This window comes from Leptodactylus fuscus, chromosome 2 (genome assembly GCF_031893055.1).
Source record: "Leptodactylus fuscus isolate aLepFus1 chromosome 2, aLepFus1.hap2, whole genome shotgun sequence".
In the NCBI taxonomy this organism is placed as follows: Eukaryota; Metazoa; Chordata; class Amphibia; order Anura; family Leptodactylidae; genus Leptodactylus; species Leptodactylus fuscus.
The window spans coordinates 191,184,380-191,204,163 of NC_134266.1; the positions used below are offsets into that span (position 1 = coordinate 191,184,380).

Consider the following 19,784-nt stretch of genomic DNA (forward strand, 5'->3'; position numbering starts at 1 on the left):
GAAGAGCCGGAAGATGCCGCGGGGACGCTACAAGGAGAAGACTGCTCGGAGGATCCAGCCCGACCCTCACTCGTGGACTTGGTAAGTATAATTTGATCGAACGTTGCCTACCCCTGAAACGAGCATTTTCCCCCCATAGACTATAATAGGGTTCGATATTCGAATTGAATATCGAACCTCGAACATTTTACTGTTCGCTCATCTCTACTTCAGATCTCTCCTTAAAAATGCACACTCAGTATGACGGGGTTTGCAGGTGTTCCAAATAGGAAGGGGGAAGAAGCAATTGCAAGACACCTCTGAGAAAATTTCTACAAAATTTGTAGAAATATAGATTGTTGGTAAGTTATCCGCTCTTGTGTCCAGGGAAAGTGATACAGTTTCTCGCAGAAACCAGTCAGATGCAATCTCTTACTTTTTCAAATGCCCTTTGAAAAAATAAAAGTGAGCAGATAGTTTACAATATTTTTCCTTTATACCAAATCTAATAAATCTCCTTCTTACCTTTGTAGAAACTTGATTATTTCCAGTTACACCCAAAAAAATATTTTTATTTTATTAACATTATTTCCATTTTAATTACAATATTCCATAAATAATCAAGTGTTTTGTGATATAACCTCAACATCAATGACAAATCTGTCAGTGAAGGGTGAAAACACATGAATTTGGCGACCCAAAATAACATATTTCAAGCCCGCAGCACATTAGTCCAGTTTTGTCTTTTTTAGATGAATGCAACAGATTGAATGACTTTGAGAAGCTGTCAATGCAAATATAGCATTGAATTAAATTAGGAATATGTTCAGTGAAAAAGAACGCTGTGTTGTTTTAGTCTATGTGTCTATAATATTTCTGTAGATGGTAGTACATGCTATGGAATATTATTCCCGTAATGTTGTGAATTGTTACATCATACAATGGCATGTATAATTGAATTAAAATCCTGTGATCTTGCATTATATATTGCCCTTTATACTACATATCTAATCTTCACAGACATGTTCTGCTAAATTTTAATAATTAGATGTAAATATTCTTCAAAGTGTTTTCTCTGCTTATAATGTTCACACTTTGGTAGGATATGAAACCAGATTCTAAAAAATGAGCTATTACTGCTGTATGTTAGGATTCTCCTAAAAATAAACTGATCACAGAGTGTCTTGCTGCAGGGGATCCCAGTTTCATATCTGTGTTTTTACAGGATGTTGTCCATGTATTCAGAGAGTTAAAAATAATGCAGCTAGTACAAGAGGATGTGTAGTCTATACAACATAAATATGCTTACTAGACATCTCTTACAGTGAATACTTATTATGCCAAGTTCTGATGAATTATGAAAAATATCTTGGGTGAGATTGAAAGAAACTGCCATGTTCTTCAATCTGAGCTATCATAGGGAAAAGCTTATGAGCATTGGGTGATAAAGTTGTCTGGGCAACTGTATTGTATGACACCTCACGTGTATCATGCATGGGTTCTATGAACTGTGGGGAAGTTAACTTGGTAGAAGCAATGGTGCGGACAGGGACATAAAATGTGCAAAAAACTGATTTATATAGAAAAAACAGGAAAATAAATAAACCTTGACTTCAGGCACAAAATAAACAACACAAAATACAGTCTGAGCTTTGGGCTTAAACAAAATTTAAAAAACCTGCTCGTCTGAGGAACTAACTATTCAGAACTGATAACCTAATTATACGTGTGGCTTAATTCCAGCCACCTGAACAAAATAGGAGCAATATAGTGTCACCGGACTCAGGGTTACAGGACAGAACCATACACCTCCTTTCACCTCATGGATCTGCACTGGAATGCAGTATCTGCAGCCTTTTCTGGCCCAGTAGTGAGCCCAGGATCTACACCTTGGCTGAGGCCTACTCCAGATCTGCCCTGGACCACACATACTGTATGTCAGAAACCTATGTACAAAATTCAACAGCTATCATACGTTTGTCTTAACAACTATATTGTTCAGGATACAGACGTGTATCTCCATGTCTGATGTCAGATTGAGCAGTAAAAGTTCAGTGGAAGTATAATTTAAATAAAATAAAGGAGAAATTAGAAACATGAGTTTTAGCACAAGAAAAATTAAACATGCAAACATGAAAAAAAAAACAGTCTCAAAAGCTCATTTATTAAGATTAGGGTATCATAAGCCAGTCTTAAATCAAAGTTTCCTTAAGTGTATTGGGAAGCATCATTTATTAAAAGGAGCACAACTTTTCATAAATTCAGCACATTTAAAGTCAGAAAATGAAATCAACACCAAAGGATAGACCAGAGCTAAGCCAAAGAACATAACTGGAAATTTCAGAAACTACCAGAACAGTAGTATACCAAGGGAATAAGCAGCACCTTCTTTATCATATGATATACACTGAAATATATTCACTCACATTAGTCTATGCCACAGTAGATATCACAATTTCTCCAAACAGCATACAATATAATACACATCATTTCCTTAGACACAGCACTCTATCCTAAATTGTTGTGTCTATTTTGCATGTAATACATCCCTTTTCAATTAAAATGGACAATTACGAAGAAGTAGCAAATATCTCAATGCTAATATCAAGAGAAATGCTGCATGAGCCTCATCTCAAGGTTAAAGGGGTTGGCCACTATATAGGTAAAAGTCTGCAATGTGTAGCACAAACATAAATAATAAACTTACTCATAGACATTCATTAGCATTTTTGCTTCTGTCTCTTTATTTTTAAAGCCACGCCCCCACTAACATGGCTCTGCCGGCTCCCTGACATGCCTGCCTTGACCACTGTGCGCGTGACATGGAGGGACATGTGACACAGTCTGACCATGTCACGTGACTGTGTGCGCGCCTGCGCTGCTCTTATGATATGTGTTAACCCCTGAGATGCCGGCAGGGGTTTCCTTATATTATGGGCATCTCAGGGGGGTTCTCTATGTATCCATGTGTCCCTACACGTACCTGGTCGATCCTGCCAGGAATGGAGGCTGCCAGCCCATGTGTGTGCACGGGCTGACAGCCTCCTATACACTGCAATACATGTGTATTGCAGCGTATACCGCTGTGTCCTGTCCCTGTCCGGTCTCTGCGAAGCAAAAGAAGAGCAGCGCTGTCTGGGCTGCCCCTCCTTCCCTCCTGTGTGGCTTTATTGCCGGAGTGAGATATGAGAGGCAGGGAAGGAGGGGCGGGCCAGATGGGTGAAGGAGGCGTGGTTTCAAGCATGCCGCGAAAACCACGCCTCCTTCCCTCCTCTGTCCCGCCCCTCCATCACTGCCTCTCAGATCTAGCTCCTGCAATGAAGCCACACAGGCAGGGAAAGAGGGGCGGGCGAGATGGGTGAAGGAGGTGTGTTTTCAAGTTTGCTTACAAAACCACGCCTCCTTCACCCGTCTGGCCCGCCCCTTTTTCTCTTCTTGCATAGCTTCACTCAGTGAGATCTGAAATTAGAGTTGACCACATTTGAGTCGTGAGATCTGAAATTAGAGTTGGCCACATTTGAGTCTACAGTATTTCTTCTGGGATACACCACATTAGTTTAGACCCTGAATGCCATATATATATATATATATATATATATATATATATATATATATATATATATATATATATATATATATATATATATATATATATATACACACACACACACATGCATGTTCAAATCACCCCCATGTCCCTAGATTACATATAAAACAAAAACATTACTGTTGAAACACATACACATTTGGTATCCCTGTGTCCAAACCCCCCACCCCCCACCCCCGGTTCTATTTACATTGGTGAAATATTATATTATTATGTTATTAAATTTTTTACAAATTTTTTTGCTTCAAATTTTTTTTCCCTATTTTCCTCCTCTAAAACCTTAGTGCGTCTTATGGTCCAGTGCGTCTTATAGTCTGAAAAATACGTATTGAAGCAGTGATCAAAAGATCACTGCTTCAAACCCCCATGGGGACAGAAAATTAAAAAAAAACAAAAAACTTAAAAATAAAAAAATATGTTAAAAAAAAAAATAAAAGTCCCAAAAATCCAATTTTCCCATATAAAATGTTTTATTATGAAAAATAAAGATATTTTTTTTAAAATACATATTTGGTATCACCACGTCCCTAAAAACCCCAACAATAAAAATAAAACATTATTTAACCTGCACGCTAAACGACATTAAAAAAAAAACGTAGAAAAAACACATAAAATAATGATTATTCACCACCTAATCAGGTTATAATTGTCAGATGAAAACGAAAATGCCCTTCAACAGCTCTTTTTTTAAACAGAAAAATAAAAATGTTATGCCTTTCAGAAGATGGCGATGCAAAAATAATAGATTTTTTCCCTGAATTGAATTTGATTCTGTACAATTAGCAGCGAATGGAAAAAGAATATAAATGAGGTATCGCCGTAATTGTACCAACCCGCAGAATAAAGGTCACATGTTACTTATGTTGTATGCAGCACGGGAAAAAAATTAAATGCTAAAACGCAATGTCAGAAATTAAAAATTTAGAAAATAAGTTACAGGCACCACAAAATGGTGGCATTGAAAAGTACACCTCATATCGCAAACATATATGGCGACATTGCCAGGAAACAAACAAAAATTTAGCTTATACAATGTGAAGACAAAAAACCCAAAAATCGCCTAATCATTAGAACACAACTGGCTGCGTCAGGAAGGGAACGTATAAGCTGTGCAAGTGAATATCAGCGGACAACCCAGATTTACAGTTTATGAGAGAGAACACGCAAGTGCTCCCCACCCCCCATCAGTGTTATAGCTAGTGGGAAATTGGGTTCAATGTCTTGTCACAGTAAGGACACATGCATTTTTATGGGCCCAGGCACACAATCGCATTTTTTGCAGCTGTGTGTCCTTGCAATCTACATGCATGTGCTATAATTGTCTGCATTTACAGCACTGACGCTCCTATTCATTCGGGCCTAATCAGGATGCTGCGACGGAATGCCAGTGCTGCACCTTTTCCGCCATGTGAACATACCCTTAGGGTTCTCCGTGGGCCTCTGTGTTTTTTTTTTTGTTTGTTTGTTTTTGTAATAGGCCATCACCTGCTGGAGTAACCCAGCAGGTAACTGGCCCTATTTACTTTCCGATACCCGTTCCTCTTCACAGCCACCTCTACTTCCTCTTGTTCCCTCCAAGGGGCCCTGTGAGCTTCATATCATGTGCTGACAGCAACATGATATGGGACACACAGGGCCCCCGAAGGGAACAAGGGGAAGTAGAGGCGGGCAGAAGTAGGAGTGGGGATCAGTGAGTAAGGTCATGAGCCCACAGCATGAGAATATGTTTGGAAACCCCATGAGATGCATTTTATAAGATTTGCCTGGTGGTTCTGTTTGGACCAAAGACGTTCAAACTGAAACTTCTATTATTATGCTCGTAAATATAATGATCCCTCTGGAATCCTGTATGTCTTCAGAACTCTTTAATAATTTTACGTGGGTCAGGCCGACGTCAAAATGCATAATTATACCGGCATAACCATCGTCTGCTGGAATCCAGGAGAGGTAAGTAGCACTGTTTTATATTTTTGTCACATTCCCTGGGCCTCCAATTATTATACTCTGGGGTCTGAAAAGTTCATGGGTGGTGTACTCCAAATATCTGACATTATACTGTGTGGAAGCGCCACTATGGCCATTATATTGTGTGCAGAGGCCACTATGGAACATTATGCTGTATGGGGAGGCCATAACGGAACATTTTACTGTCTACAGTGTTCACTATGGAACATCATACTGTGTGGAGGGACTGCTATGGAACATTATACCATGTTGAGGGGCCGCTATGGTACATTAAACTGTGTGGAAGGGCCACTTTATGACGGTATACTGTGTGGAGGGGCCGCTATGACATTATACTATCTGGAGTTTGGCCATGGGAGAGGGGGGGTTGGGTTGGCCATGGGAGAGGGGGGGGTTGGGTGGGCTGCGGGGGGGGGGGAGGGGCACTGGTTGCGGAAGCAAACGCAAGGAGACTTAGTGGAGGGGGCGTTGGGGAGTGCCACACAGGGTGGATTGGGCGGGGGGCCCTTGGGGGAAGAGGGGCTGGTGGGTGCCTTGAGAGGGGGGGGGCATGGGCCCGCGGGAGGAAGGTGCGGGGGCCACGGGAGGGGGGTTGGGACGCGGGCAGGGAGTCCAGGGATCCGTGAGATAGGGGTGGAGCCGCTGAGGGAAATGGCGCCTGTGAAGGGGGTGCCCCAGGATGAGAGGTTGGGGGCCAGAGGCACGCGACAGTAGGAAGCAGGGCCATAGGCGCGGGGACAGGAAGGGGCAGATGCGCGGGTGACAGGGGGGAAGGCAGGAGCAGGTGGTAGATATGCTGCGCGGCCCGACGAGGGCCAAGGGAGGTGAGGGTGCACAGCGGATTGTAACCAACACAACTTGGCTAAATAGAAGTGGCTCAGCACCAACGCCAACCCGCAGACGAAGTTGCAGGCAGATGCTAGTACAGCTATATATATATTATTCTGTATACATTACACAGTATATGTTTGAATGTAAACATATAGCTTCAGATGGGTAATAAACATTATCTAGTGTTTAGATTGGAGGCATCTGACCATTTTCAGTGTTTCTGTCACTGTCTGTGGAGGAGCTGAAGTGAATAAAGCTGTGTGATAACGTCCTATGTGTGGAAAGATGCAGAGCTGTCATGTGACCTCAGCTCCACCAATGGAATGCAGGCAGGAGCTTTACTTTCAGTTTGTTGATTGTCCCGCCCACACAAGCTGGCTGAGCTTACACCGCAAAATCTAATTTTAATGAGGAACAGGTAAGATAAAAATCATTTTTATAGCACATTTGTCCTATAACCATCTTTCTGAATTGTCTGGGGCACTTTGATTTTTCCAGCTTAAGGGTGGCCAACCCCTTTAACTATCCTTATAGATCAACACAAATTCTATAAGTTAGAGACATTTTTGTGAAAAGTGAAATAACTTATATGCATCTATCCGTTGGCATAGGCTGAATCTTGAAACGATAGTGACAAAGGAAAATGACACTTAAAGTAAGGAAAACATAAGTCTTGATTCCCACAGTTCCCAGATCAGAAACTGTGAGGCAATAATTCTTACAACAGTGTCACAGTGCCAGGCCGGGAAGTAAGTGGGGTAAACAGAGGATAAAGTATAAGGCTTTTGGACTGACAGTCCGCATATTGAACACAAACACTTTGGATTTCTGTCTGAGTGGATTGCAATCTTTTCTAAAATAATGCACTATCCAGGATATCCTAATCCCATGATACATTGCATTTTACAACCAGATTGTATGTATATAACAATACACAATATTGCCTGTTTAATCCTAACTAGATCTAGTATATTGATGAAAATTGTATTATTTGGATGCATTTTCTACATTTTCATTCTGCGAGTTAAATAATTTGCGTAGGCACAATGGATTATTCTAATTAGTAGGACAATGATATTATGGAGTAGCGGGATGTGTGTATCTTCTGCGGCTGCTGGAATGTTCTGCAACCTTGAGAAACCAGGCATTTTAATGCCAATTCCAACCATGGCTAGAGGAAGTCTGAATGACAGCATCATTTATCTTCAACAACAGGGGAGATAGTTTGTTCAATCCATCTAGCTTTCCCAGGAGTATCCATCCACACTTTCATTAGAGAACTTGATGTATTTTCTTTTCTGAAATTCTGATTTTCCAAGTTTCTTCAACATTTGTGCTCTTAGTTTGTGAGATTGGCAAAATTAGTTTAAAGTCAAAAAAGGAAACATACACAAAAGTAAGGTATATAGCATATAGGGAAATGTTCACGAACAATGGCCCACATTTATTAGGACTGATGTTCTTTAAGCCAGTCTTAAATAAAGTTTGTTGAAGTAAATTTGGCCAAATTTATTACATTCCATGACTGGTAAATATGGCACCTTTTAGTCCCTTCCAAAGTCAGAATATGATATTGATATAGACTTGTGATATAGATTTGTGCCATCTTCATAATAGAAAACTAATAACTATGTAAGAAAGATGGCAACTACGCTACCTTGTGATAGACTCTGCCCAACTGTCTCTCAACTCTTCAGGACTAGCAGAGAAGTCACAATTTTTTGCACAAATATGGCATACCTCACGATTTATGACTTTTTAGCACCAAAATAATGGTATAAAGCTATTGATAGGTTTTTCAGTCTTCATCTCTACCTCTTTAACTATTACTTGATAATAACAATAAATTTACAAGAGGATGAACAAAATTTACTTCCTAAAGTGCATAAGGAGATGGATGCTCTGAGAGGAGGACCTATAGTCTCGGGCATAGAAAATGTAACTCAGGCCACCAGCACATATGTAGACATTATTTTTTGACCTTTTGTGCTGGCCCTTCCTTCCTATGTCCAGATCATCATGGACATTCTTAGACATCTTGAGGAATTCTCTCTTTCCCCAATATAATGGCAACATTAATCATAGAGACAATCACATCTGGGAAGTACATGGGGGAAACCCTAGAGACATCTCCATCCAAGGGATAGAAGTCATTAGACTCAGAAATCGGAACTGCATATCTCTCTGGCGGAGTCAGATGTGAAAAGAGTTTTACGCTACTCTCATGGCTTTTCTTTGTGTATTCGTACGATGGAAAATCATTTTAAATGAAGCCGGACTGGTTTCTTCACAAACACCTGTCGCCCACGGATGTTTGCTGGCATTGTAATTCGCACTCTAGAACGTACTTGCATATTTTGTGGACATGTCCTATTATTCAACCTTTTTGGTCAGAAATCCAGGATCGCATGAGGAAGATTCTTTCACCATCAGTGATCTTTTTGGCCTTGCCTACAGCTACCTTTAATCCCTCCAGAGATCAATTGACAACTCATCTCCTCACAGCTGCTAAGCTATTGATACCAAGATTTTGGCTTCAAAGATCAGCCCCACCAGTGTCTATGTGGTGGTCGAAGGATTGGAAAATTGCAAGGTTCGAGGAGCTTCTTAGCTGGTCGAACAGATGGCATGGTCGTTTCCAAAAAATGTGTTGCTTTTTAAGCTGTTTACACTGTATCTCTATAGGACTCTATGGTGGTGATGGTTAATCAATTATATTCACACACCATATGAGTATTCTAGGAGTCACAGAGCTATATGTGGATGCCAAGAATATAAAGCATCATAATTTAGGTATATACCTGGGACTCTATATTTTTATGCATACCAATAAAAATGTGTTTTTTATCCTTTTTTATACTTAGATTATGTTCATATATCCTTTCTGAATTACAGTACAACCTTCTTCTAGTTTAGGACATGTATGGTACAGATTCTCTTTTTTTCCCTGGATATTTTGGAATGATGCTGATTTTCCTAATTTTTGCATGACTATCTATCTATCTATCTATCTATCTATCTATCTATCTTTCCTTCTACTATCTATCTATCTATCTATCTATCTATCTATCATCTATCTATCTATCTATCTATCTATCTATCTTTCTACTATCTATCTATTATCTATCTATCTGTCCATCTTTTCTTCTATCGATCTATCTATCTATCTATCTATCTATCTTTCCTTCATCTATCTATCTATCTATCTATCTATCTATCTATCTATCTATCTAGCCATCCATTTACCTATCTATTATAAATTAGATAAGGGCAGCACTGTGTTGCAGAGGCAAATCAGTTCCAGTCCACATGAGGTCAGTTATGGGTCGTGACCAGAATCCAGAAATGAAGAGAAGAAGCAGCATTTCAATAACTGCACTGATAAGTATCCACCTGTATTCCTCTATAGTACATAACTATGTTTGTATACGTTTAATCCATGTGAGAATGACCCAGTTTTGGGGACATAACATAAGGTCCTATAGGTAAATGTGCAACTAATTAAATGACTTTTAAATAGTTTTCCTTTAAGCCGCGGATAAGCAGGTTGTGCAAAATGTCAACAATGTAACAGGTTATTTCATAATAAATCAATTACTAGACCCGCAGAAGTGCAAAAGCATAAATATCAAGTCATTCTTCATTTAAATTCCAAGCAAAGTATTAGCTGAAAAACTCAATTACTCATCGAGTCTGCCCATTTAATAATCCATCAACTAAAGGGATTAGCGTGCCTTATGTTTATGGAATTATGGGGCAGCTCTGTCACAGTCTGAATCAAAGAACTATTAGAGAACACGTTCTTAGCATGTATTAACATTTCTGAGCTGCCATCGGATAATATATCACCTAGACTTTGGGAAAAAAGTCACGTTGTGAGAAAGTTATGGGCTGTAAAGTACGACACAACTAATTACCGGTAACGCCACTATGTTGACCCGGCATTGGATTTTTAAAGAAATGAATTAATGATGATTCTGTAATAACAGCTTTTCTTTTGATATAATGGACATTATTATAAGTAGAACTTGTCAAAATATCTAATGGCATACTCCAAAACAGGTAATACTACAAATGGCCTGGAGGTAGAAATGTAATTTCCGATTTTCCATTTAAAAGGTATATTATTCATGCACAAAGAAACAATACATCTCATTTTAACTATACATAGTGTGCATGCTTTATTACATGTAGTCAGTCTGAGGCACAAATAATGATGCCAGTAGATTATTACCATCTCGGACTCAGTAGATTTCATTATCATACTATAGTATTCTATATCAAGAAGAAAGGCTCATTAATATTATCAAACGTATCTTAAAGCGACAGTCCAAGCAAACTCTCATAATAAAAAAGTAGCTACCAGGGTCTTATAGGGGATTCTAATTCTTCAATTCTGGTGATATTAAAGATAGCTCTTAGTGTTAGCGGTGTTATGTGCAGAATGAATTGCTGTACCAGGAACAGCCGGATGTTTACAAGGTGAAGCTCTGTCAATGGCTGCAGACTATGTAATGTCAGATAAGGGGAATTCATTTTGGCATTTGTCAAGCAGCAATTTTGTTAAACCCATTCTCATATATCCTATCACAGAATTTCTGGTAATAGAGGGGGACTTCTGTTCAACCCCTTCCCGCATTTTTTTTTCTCCCCACCTTCCAAACCCCATTTTTATTTTTTTTTTCTGTTAACAGAGCCATATGAGGACTTAAAGTTTTAGGGACAAATTATATTTGATACCATTTACTGAGAAGCTGGAAAAAAAAGGGGTGGAATTGAAGAAAAACTACATTTGTGTGAATTTCTTATGGGCTTTGTTATGCGGCATTTATTGTACAGCCAAAATGACATGTTAACTATATTCTATGGGTTGGTATGATTTTGGAGATACTCAATTTATATAGTTTCTTTTTTACAGTTGAAAAAAAATCAAAAATTTCTTGCCATATTCTAACACCCAGAACTTTTGTATGTTTTCATGTACTGGGATGCATAAGGCGTACCTTTGTATTATTGTTCACCCTACATCTACTCTAACATCTTCCGTATAGGTATGATAGAGGCAGAAAGTCATCAAGGCAAAACTGTGTGGACTTTCTGGGAAAAACACTACAGAAAAAAATGTGATTGATATGGCTTGCTATATGGGGCCTCAGCCTAAGCGTAGATAAGCATACACCCAACATCACTGTACACTTTCCGATCAATACAAGCTATCTATCTATCTATCTATCTATCTATCTATCTATCTATCTATCTACCTATCTAATCTAATTTTCTGAACAAATGTATACACATATTTAAATGGCTGTAAAAAAAAGGAAAGAAAGAAAGAAAGAAAGAAAGAAAGAAAGAAAGAAAGAAAGAAAGAAAGAAAGAAAGAGTTATTATGGTCCTATACTGATATATATTTTCCGTATAAGTCATTTTTCTCCTTTCAATCGAATTAAGAATAACTGTGTGATATAAAACCAATATTAATTGCATTCATTTGAGAACATTCCACATTGCATTCTGATTTTCCTTTACCCTTTTCATCTTATTAAAAAGTGTAACAGATAAAGTTGGTTGGCTATAGAAACTTACAGAAAGTGGCTTAAATTAAAAAAGTCAGTGTTTCTGTTCCATATAGTAACAAATAAGGTCATGGTATAATTAGGAGTCCTACTACATGTGCATTGCAATGTAATGTCTACAGTAGACAATTTATATCATGCACAGTAAAATACATAGAAAAGTATAATATTACATTCTATAGTCTAAAAGTAGTTTTATCATAGGAATGTTGGTTCTAAGAATAAGGAGTGCAGAAAATAATTACACATCCAAAGTAGTAAATGAAGTATTTGCTCTTATTGACTTACTTACACTTTGGCATTGATCAAAGTTAATTAGAAATTGGTTGCCTTGGGTAACAGCATATGTTAATATAAAGTAACCACAGCACATATATACATGTCTAGGACATGCCAATTTCTCTAGGAATTGCCTCTATTATTGTTAATATATTAAGACAGTAACCCTCTGCTGGAAATAGTGCAATAGCGCATGGTAAGCTAGAACCTTGCAGCAGTTTGTATAATAAGGGTATATAGGTTAAATACATTGATGCAACACAACCAGTCATAGAGTCAGATACACCATTGGTGCAGCCTGTACAACTGCAATAGGTCACTTTTACCCCAGGTTTCAGACATGAGGGGCTCATGGAAGAATGCTGCTAATTAGAAACACAGTATAATAAAATATGAGGTCAGCAGCACACAGGTAGGAAACAGTAGTAACAAAACATACAGCAAGTCACATGCCATTGCTACTGTTTGTAGTAAGTTACCTAGTTAGATATAATAAACAGCCATAGCCAACAGTTAATAGGATGTTACATAGGGTACAGGATATTATGTACAAGTGCATATACCTGTAGCAGATGTGTTATCACTCATGTCTTAATGCCTCAAGCATGTATTGAGGCTGAGGAGAGGTCCAATGGTGGGGATTTCTTTGCATAATCTGTGATTTAGTGAAAAAAAGATTGTTGCTAAAAATTACTGCCTATTGTGATTAATGTGAATTTAAAGCATACATTCAATATTCTTAAATAATCAGTATAGGAAAAAAAATAAGGTTTTCAATTTTATTTAAAAATTATATATGTGTGTGTGTGTGTGTTTGTGTGTTTCTCACCCTATGTATTAGGTTGCCCCTCTGCTAGTTACTTCACTCAGCCTTTTATTACTAATAGCAACCATTTACAGATCCATGCTCCCATACATAATCCTATGGAGAGGGGAGGGGCAGTGGAAAGTTGCTAATTTACCATTAATTAAGTGACTCATTGTCTCATTCTGTACTGTAGTAGAGAATTGTACGGGCAGTAGAGGGTTGCTACCCTCTATTTATGTGATACATTGGCTTATTCTGTACAGTAGTAGAGTATTGTTTTGCAGTATATGGTTGTATCCTGAGAAGGGACTATTAGGCTCTATGGAGAGGGGAGGGGCAGTAGAAGGTTGCTGCCCTCCATTTATGTGATACATTGTCTTATTCTCAGGGCTGCACCTCTAATGAGGCGATGTCAAGCGCCCGCTTCGGGCGGCGGTCCGGGGGATGGGGGGGCAGCAGCCCGGGCGTTTGTTTTTGTTCCCCTCACAACCAGCGCATGGAGAGCTGCCGCTCTCCTTGCGCTGGTTCAGACATCTACGTATCAGCGTAGGCGGCGTCATCACGCCACCTACACTGATACATAGACGTCCTGTGAGAGAAGAGGATGCGGCAGCGGGAGCAACAGCGCACGGTCGGTTGGTCGGTAAGTATAATAACTCTTTTTTTGGTTTATAATAGGCCGCTGCCTGCTGGAGTATCTACCAGCAGGCAGCGGCCTATTTACCAACACGGACCTGCTCACTGCCGCCCCCGCTTCCCCTTGTACTTTAGGCCGCCGCGGGCGGTAGTGAATAGGCCTGGGCCAGGCTGCGATCCCACTGCCGCTATTATTATATTCGGGGGTCTTTTCAGACCCCCGAGTATATTAATCGGAGAACCCGGGGAGGTGAGAGAACATAATAAACACTGATACTCACCTCTCTGGGATCCGGTGTTAATCCAAGCAGGCTTCGGAGCTATATGGTAATGTGTCAGACATCACGTGGTCTGGGATACTACCATATAGGCCCAAAGCCTGTGCTAGTAGTAATAGCCTGTTACTGCTAGCACAGGCTTTGGGCCTGTATGGTAACATGCTGTTACTGCTACCACAGGCTTTGGGCCTATATGTTACTGCTAGCACAGGCTTTGGGCCTATATGTTAAGGAGCAGTAAGAGGTTGCTGCCCAATAATTAAGTGATTCATTGCCTCACTCTATATAGTAGTAGAGCATTGTCTTGCAGAATATGGTAGAGTCAAAAGAGCTCTCATTCACAGTGTAGCAGAGTGTTTTTTTCCAGTAATGTACTCCTCCATTCTCCCCCCCTTTTCCTTCTATGTATGAAGTAATTCAGTCAGATAAGTGGAGAACAAAACATACTTCTTCAATAAGAACTTTATCACAGTTTCTCGTATTCACCTGTGTTTTTCGTTTCTACAATATCATTTTATACCTTGAGATCTACTTTCAGGTTTGCTACAAATATTTTGCACATGTAAGTTGTCGGTTACATGTGCCAATCTGTTATTTGGTTTGTACTTTTGCAGGAATTGGCTTAGATTTTAGTGCAAAGTAAAAGAAATTCTGTTGCATAAGAAGTCTAATGTGTTCTTGCCTATGCATTGATGCCCCCCTGTGATATTGTATGCAACACTTCACACAATACGGAACGACTGTGCTGGGGCTTGATGCAAATGGCTTGATGTGCGGTACTCTTATGGATTTTCCAGGTATTTAAAACTAAGTCACTGTTTCCAGTCGGATCTGCCTGACATTCACATGACATTATCTCTCACATATTAATTTCCCATTAAATAATATAGCAAAATCTAAACGACAGTAGGACAGGATAATTGAAAATGATTGGGCTTGAATGCAGTTATGATTGTGACCACAATACATACATTTATTGTTTTTCATAAATAAGCCCAAAGATGTACAAAGTGAATAGAAATGTATCATCTTTATTGATTTACTTGTGTCGTTTTTATGTATTCGTCATTAAAGATGTCAGCTCCTCTCCATCTGTTATAGTGACTAAAGATAAATTGTCCTACACAACGGGATTAAAATCTTCCTTTTATGTACCATATGGTTTTCATAGTATAACTGATCATTGCGGAAGTGAAATATTAACATTAAGATATTGCAATGACAAATTAAGATGAAGCTGGAATGATAACTTTGAGCTGAATCTATATACTATTTACTGTGAACATATTTGTATATGAATATTTGCCTTAAGTTTACAGAGCATTTTTCTTGTATTTTTTCTGCTTTGCGCAGACATGGATACATTTCTATATAAATACAGTATATATAGTTACTAGAGATGAGCGAACAGTAAAATGTTCGATATTCGATATTCGTTTAGAGTAATCCCTCAATATTCGACTACTCGAATCGAATATCGAACCCTATTATAGTCTATGGGGGGAAAATGCTCGTTTCAGGGGTAGGCAACAGTCGATCAAATTATACTTACCAAGTCCACGAGTGAGGGTCGGGCTGGATCCTCCGAGAAGTCTTCTCCGTGCAGCGTCCCCGCGACATCTTCCAGCTCTGAATTCACTCTGCCAGGCATCAGGCCTGGGCAGAGCCAACTGCGCATGTCCGCACTACAAGCGGGCATGCGCAGTCGGCTCTGCCCAGGCCTGAAGCCTGGCAGAGTGAATGAAGAGCCGGAAGACGCCGCGGGGAAGCTGCACGGAGAAGACTTCTAAAGGTAGGAGAAGAACCAACTGTATAGCATTCGGCCAATCAATGCTGGCTCTGCATCGAACTTTTATATTCGAATAGTGAGTGGTACTCGATCGAGTACGAGTATTTCGAATACCGTAGTATTCGATCGAATACCTACTCGATCGAATACTACTCGCTCATCTCTAATAGTTACATTGTACATGTATGTACAAATATACCAGGCATAGTAAGAAGTTCTGTTTTCATATAAGGTTGAGTCACAACTCTACAGTACAGAGTATTATTCTTCTGTGAGTATTGACCACATTATACATACAGCAATAGAGACTAAAAGATGGTAATACATGAGTAGACAAAATCAGTATTTATTACCTAAATAGGCCTAAATTAATATGCTGAATAATTTATCATTATATCATGTCTTCATAGTGGATAAAGTGCAACTTTTCTGGTGTAAAACTTCTAACTTCCTGCATACACATACCGTTATATAGAAACACTCTATTGGTCTTCATAGCGCCTGCCTTGCCAAAATTCTAACTTAATTTATGATTAGTTGTACACTTCATTGTAAATTAGGCACATTCTCCATGTTGTCTAAATCAACAGTATGGATAAAGTGAGATTTTTTTGTTATAGAACTTCTAATTCCCTACATACACATATAGTTAAAGCATTCAGTATTATTTAACAAGACCGCTGTTTTCCATGCCAGTCTTAGTAATCCCTGCCCTGCTGAAATGTACATCTCCATACTGGTAGGGAATGTAGATTGTAAGCCCTATATGGGGCAGTGATTGACATCGTCTTTAAAGTGCTGTGGAATATGATGGCGCTATACAAGTAAAGTAAATAACTCATATGCCTTGTCATAAATTAGGATCATCTTCTGGGGTCCATGTGCATAAACGGAAATCAACTCCAGAAACTGTAGAAACACCTTTACAAGGTACTGTGATTAGGAATATACAGTAACTAAATTACTGCTGACAATTTCCCTTTAAAATCAGCACCATAAAAACAATAGTTTTTAGTCTTGAGTCACCACTAGAAAGGGCTTAGGAACTCAAGTACCTGACATCCACCATATTATTATCCTTGGGAATGGATTAAGACTCTACACACTGCAAGGTGGCTGGCAAAGTAAACATCTCCATTAGAAGACATAGAACCCCTTCGGACACACTTCTATGACCTGTAACCTTGCCAGAACAGTACCCTGCTTCGCAATAGGGGCAAACCCCCCAAAACAGCTACCTTTGTTTTGGAAGAGATATTCAGGTTTGGTTTTTACCCCAGTCACTAAATTCCTTAGAAAACCAGGCATTGATCTATATCAACCTTCCAGAAGGTGGTTCTTTCTCTTTATCATCCAGAAGAATGTATTTGCATATCCCTATACTTATATCATGTATAGCAGGTCAGTAGCACAATACTATTTACCTACTTATAAAACCTGCCTATTGAGTTGTTATTTAGCACATCAGTAGCTTTATCTTTTCACTGTCCAAATTTTCTTGAAGGAGTATTATAAATATCTTTTCAGATTCATTTTGATATTCTCACATCTCCCACAGCATTCTGTCAGATTTTATTTCTGACTTATTTTTGACAAACTAATCAGAAAATTCTATATGACATGAAATTCTAAAATTAACAGCATAAAAATATTCAGCAGATACTTAATACTGAATCCATGCATATCACTGGTTTTCTATATTAGCACCTATATTGCACTTTGCTGTATTTTTTAGACACATAAACATTCTACTATATTATGTTATTCTAAAGTGTCTCCTGTTCAATTTTCTAGTAATATCCTAAATTCACTATTTTACTTTTTTCATGAAGGGAGTCAATAACACTATGGCCTTGGAGCAATGGAGTTCTAGGATGGAATCCAACCAAGGGCAACATCTGCAAGGAGTTTGCATGTTTTCCCCATGTTTGTGTGAGTTTTACTCCAAAGATATACTGTTAGGGAATTAAGATTATGAGTGTTGTGGAATATGATGGTATATAGGTAAGCAAAATAAATAAATGCAGCCATAGCTTCTGCTATAGGATCTAGAGTCTGGGGAGACTCATTCAGGAACAGTGAACTTATTACATCAAAACTGTTTGAGACAGAAAAATTGATCATGCTATGTACATAAGATAAGATAATCATTTAATAGTCCCACCATGGGGAAATTCAGTGTGTTTCAGCAGCATGGGTAATACAGTAATATATCACAAGAAAAGAACACATACAAGCTTAGAATAGCAGATAGAAAAGTTACTAGGAGTCATAGCAACTAAAAAGAAAAGAAAGACTCAGGATCATTTAGTTCTCTGTGCAGAGTGATCTCTGCTTAGCCTTAATGTTGATTATACAGCCTGACTGTGGTTTGGAGGAAGGATCTCCGATAGCGCTCCTTCTCACACTTGGGGTGAAGCAGTCGGTCACTGACAGTATTGCCAAGTGCTGTCACGTCTCATACATGGGGATTGGAGTTATTCTCCAGCATGGAACTCACCACGGACAGTATCCTTCTGTCACCAAACACCTGTACTGGGTCCAGGGGGCTCCCCAGGACAGATCTGGCCCTTCTAATCAACCTTTCAAGTCTGTTTCTATCCCTGGCTGTATGCTACTCCCCGAGCAGGTCACTCCGAAGAGGACGGCTGATGCTACCACAGAGTACATTAGTTGGGTTTGCCTTTTTTGAGGAAGATCCCACATTCCACTCTATGATTCATCCTTTGATTAGAGCTCAGGCAAAAGTAATTTTCTTGTTATTTGCAGGACTACAGCTACATTTATTGCCCATAAACTGGGGGCTCATTACAGACATTTTTATGGGGACCTTTGGATTGCAGTTTTTCTTAAACTTCCTACATGTTAACAAAAATATAGAACACAGTAGAGTTTCACATGCCTGTGCCTTTGTAGACTGCAGACAGGGCTTGTTTTGTGTCCATAGAGAAACAGAGGTGTGCATAGGTGCTGTAGAGACAAATTGGTTGGGCATTTTTCAATCAAGAATATTTGCATAGTTTTATTTTTTTTAGATTACTTTGACGCAACAAAATTTTTTGCAAAAGTGGCCATGACCATTAAATATTTCAAACCCCTTACCATTATTCATATTTTATTCTCTTCCATCCACTTTAGATTACAGGTATTTAGTTTCTACCTACACATTTTTTTCCTCCTGCCAAAATCTACAATGCTTTATAAAGATATGCATAGACATACAGGCAGGAAATTACTTTCATACCATTTGTAAAGTAAATTGGGAATGATTTGCTTCTCTGCAAAAAAGAAAAATAAATTACAAGTTTTAAAAAGGAACATTGAAACTACAGCAAAAATGGATCTTTCTAGAAGTAAACTATGTGTATCCTAACCATCACAGACTCTCAGTTTACGCTTTGAATGTCAAAGAAATTATTATAGTATATAATAGTATTATATATATCAGTATGTCTTTTGGTGTGTGGGAGGAAATTCGAACCTACACGGGGAGAACATACAGAAATAGATTCAAACCTGAGCCACCATATTGCCCTTCTTATGGGCAGTTGTGTATAGGCAGAACCCTGACTAGGAAAGTGTATGGTGCTACACAAGGCTCCATATAACGCAATACAGTCAAGGTTCATGTTTGCCATTCTCCGCAGAAGCAATGTTTATGGGGGAGCATATCTTGCTAAACCAGGTTTCCAAGAAGCACATTAAATTTTCCTCTGTCAATTTTATATGCAATCCAACAACAAAATAACCAGTTTGCCTCTATATATAATTGATGGGATATGGAGATATAATGCCTCATGTTCACACAAGCATAGTACAGATTTTTGCATGAAGCCAATGTAACTAAACTAAACCAAAGAAAGACACTACTGTATTTGCAGGGGCTGCTTGCAAATGAGAGCTTAGAACTAAGAGGGAGCAAGTTGAATTTTGAATGTATTTCTGGATCTGAATGGCCTATAAATCATAATGCTACTTATAATAAAGGCAACATTATCAAAGATAATCAACAAGGTTTAGACTTGTTTAGATTATG

General features: G+C 38.8%; 1 protein-coding gene across 1 annotated transcript in view; it reads right to left on the bottom strand.

Annotated features, from left to right (window-relative positions):
* The window catches only part of HS6ST3 (heparan sulfate 6-O-sulfotransferase 3), a 522,789-nt gene that overhangs the window by 167,808 nt on the left and 335,197 nt on the right, over window positions 1-19,784 (bottom strand). The window lies entirely within an intron of this gene.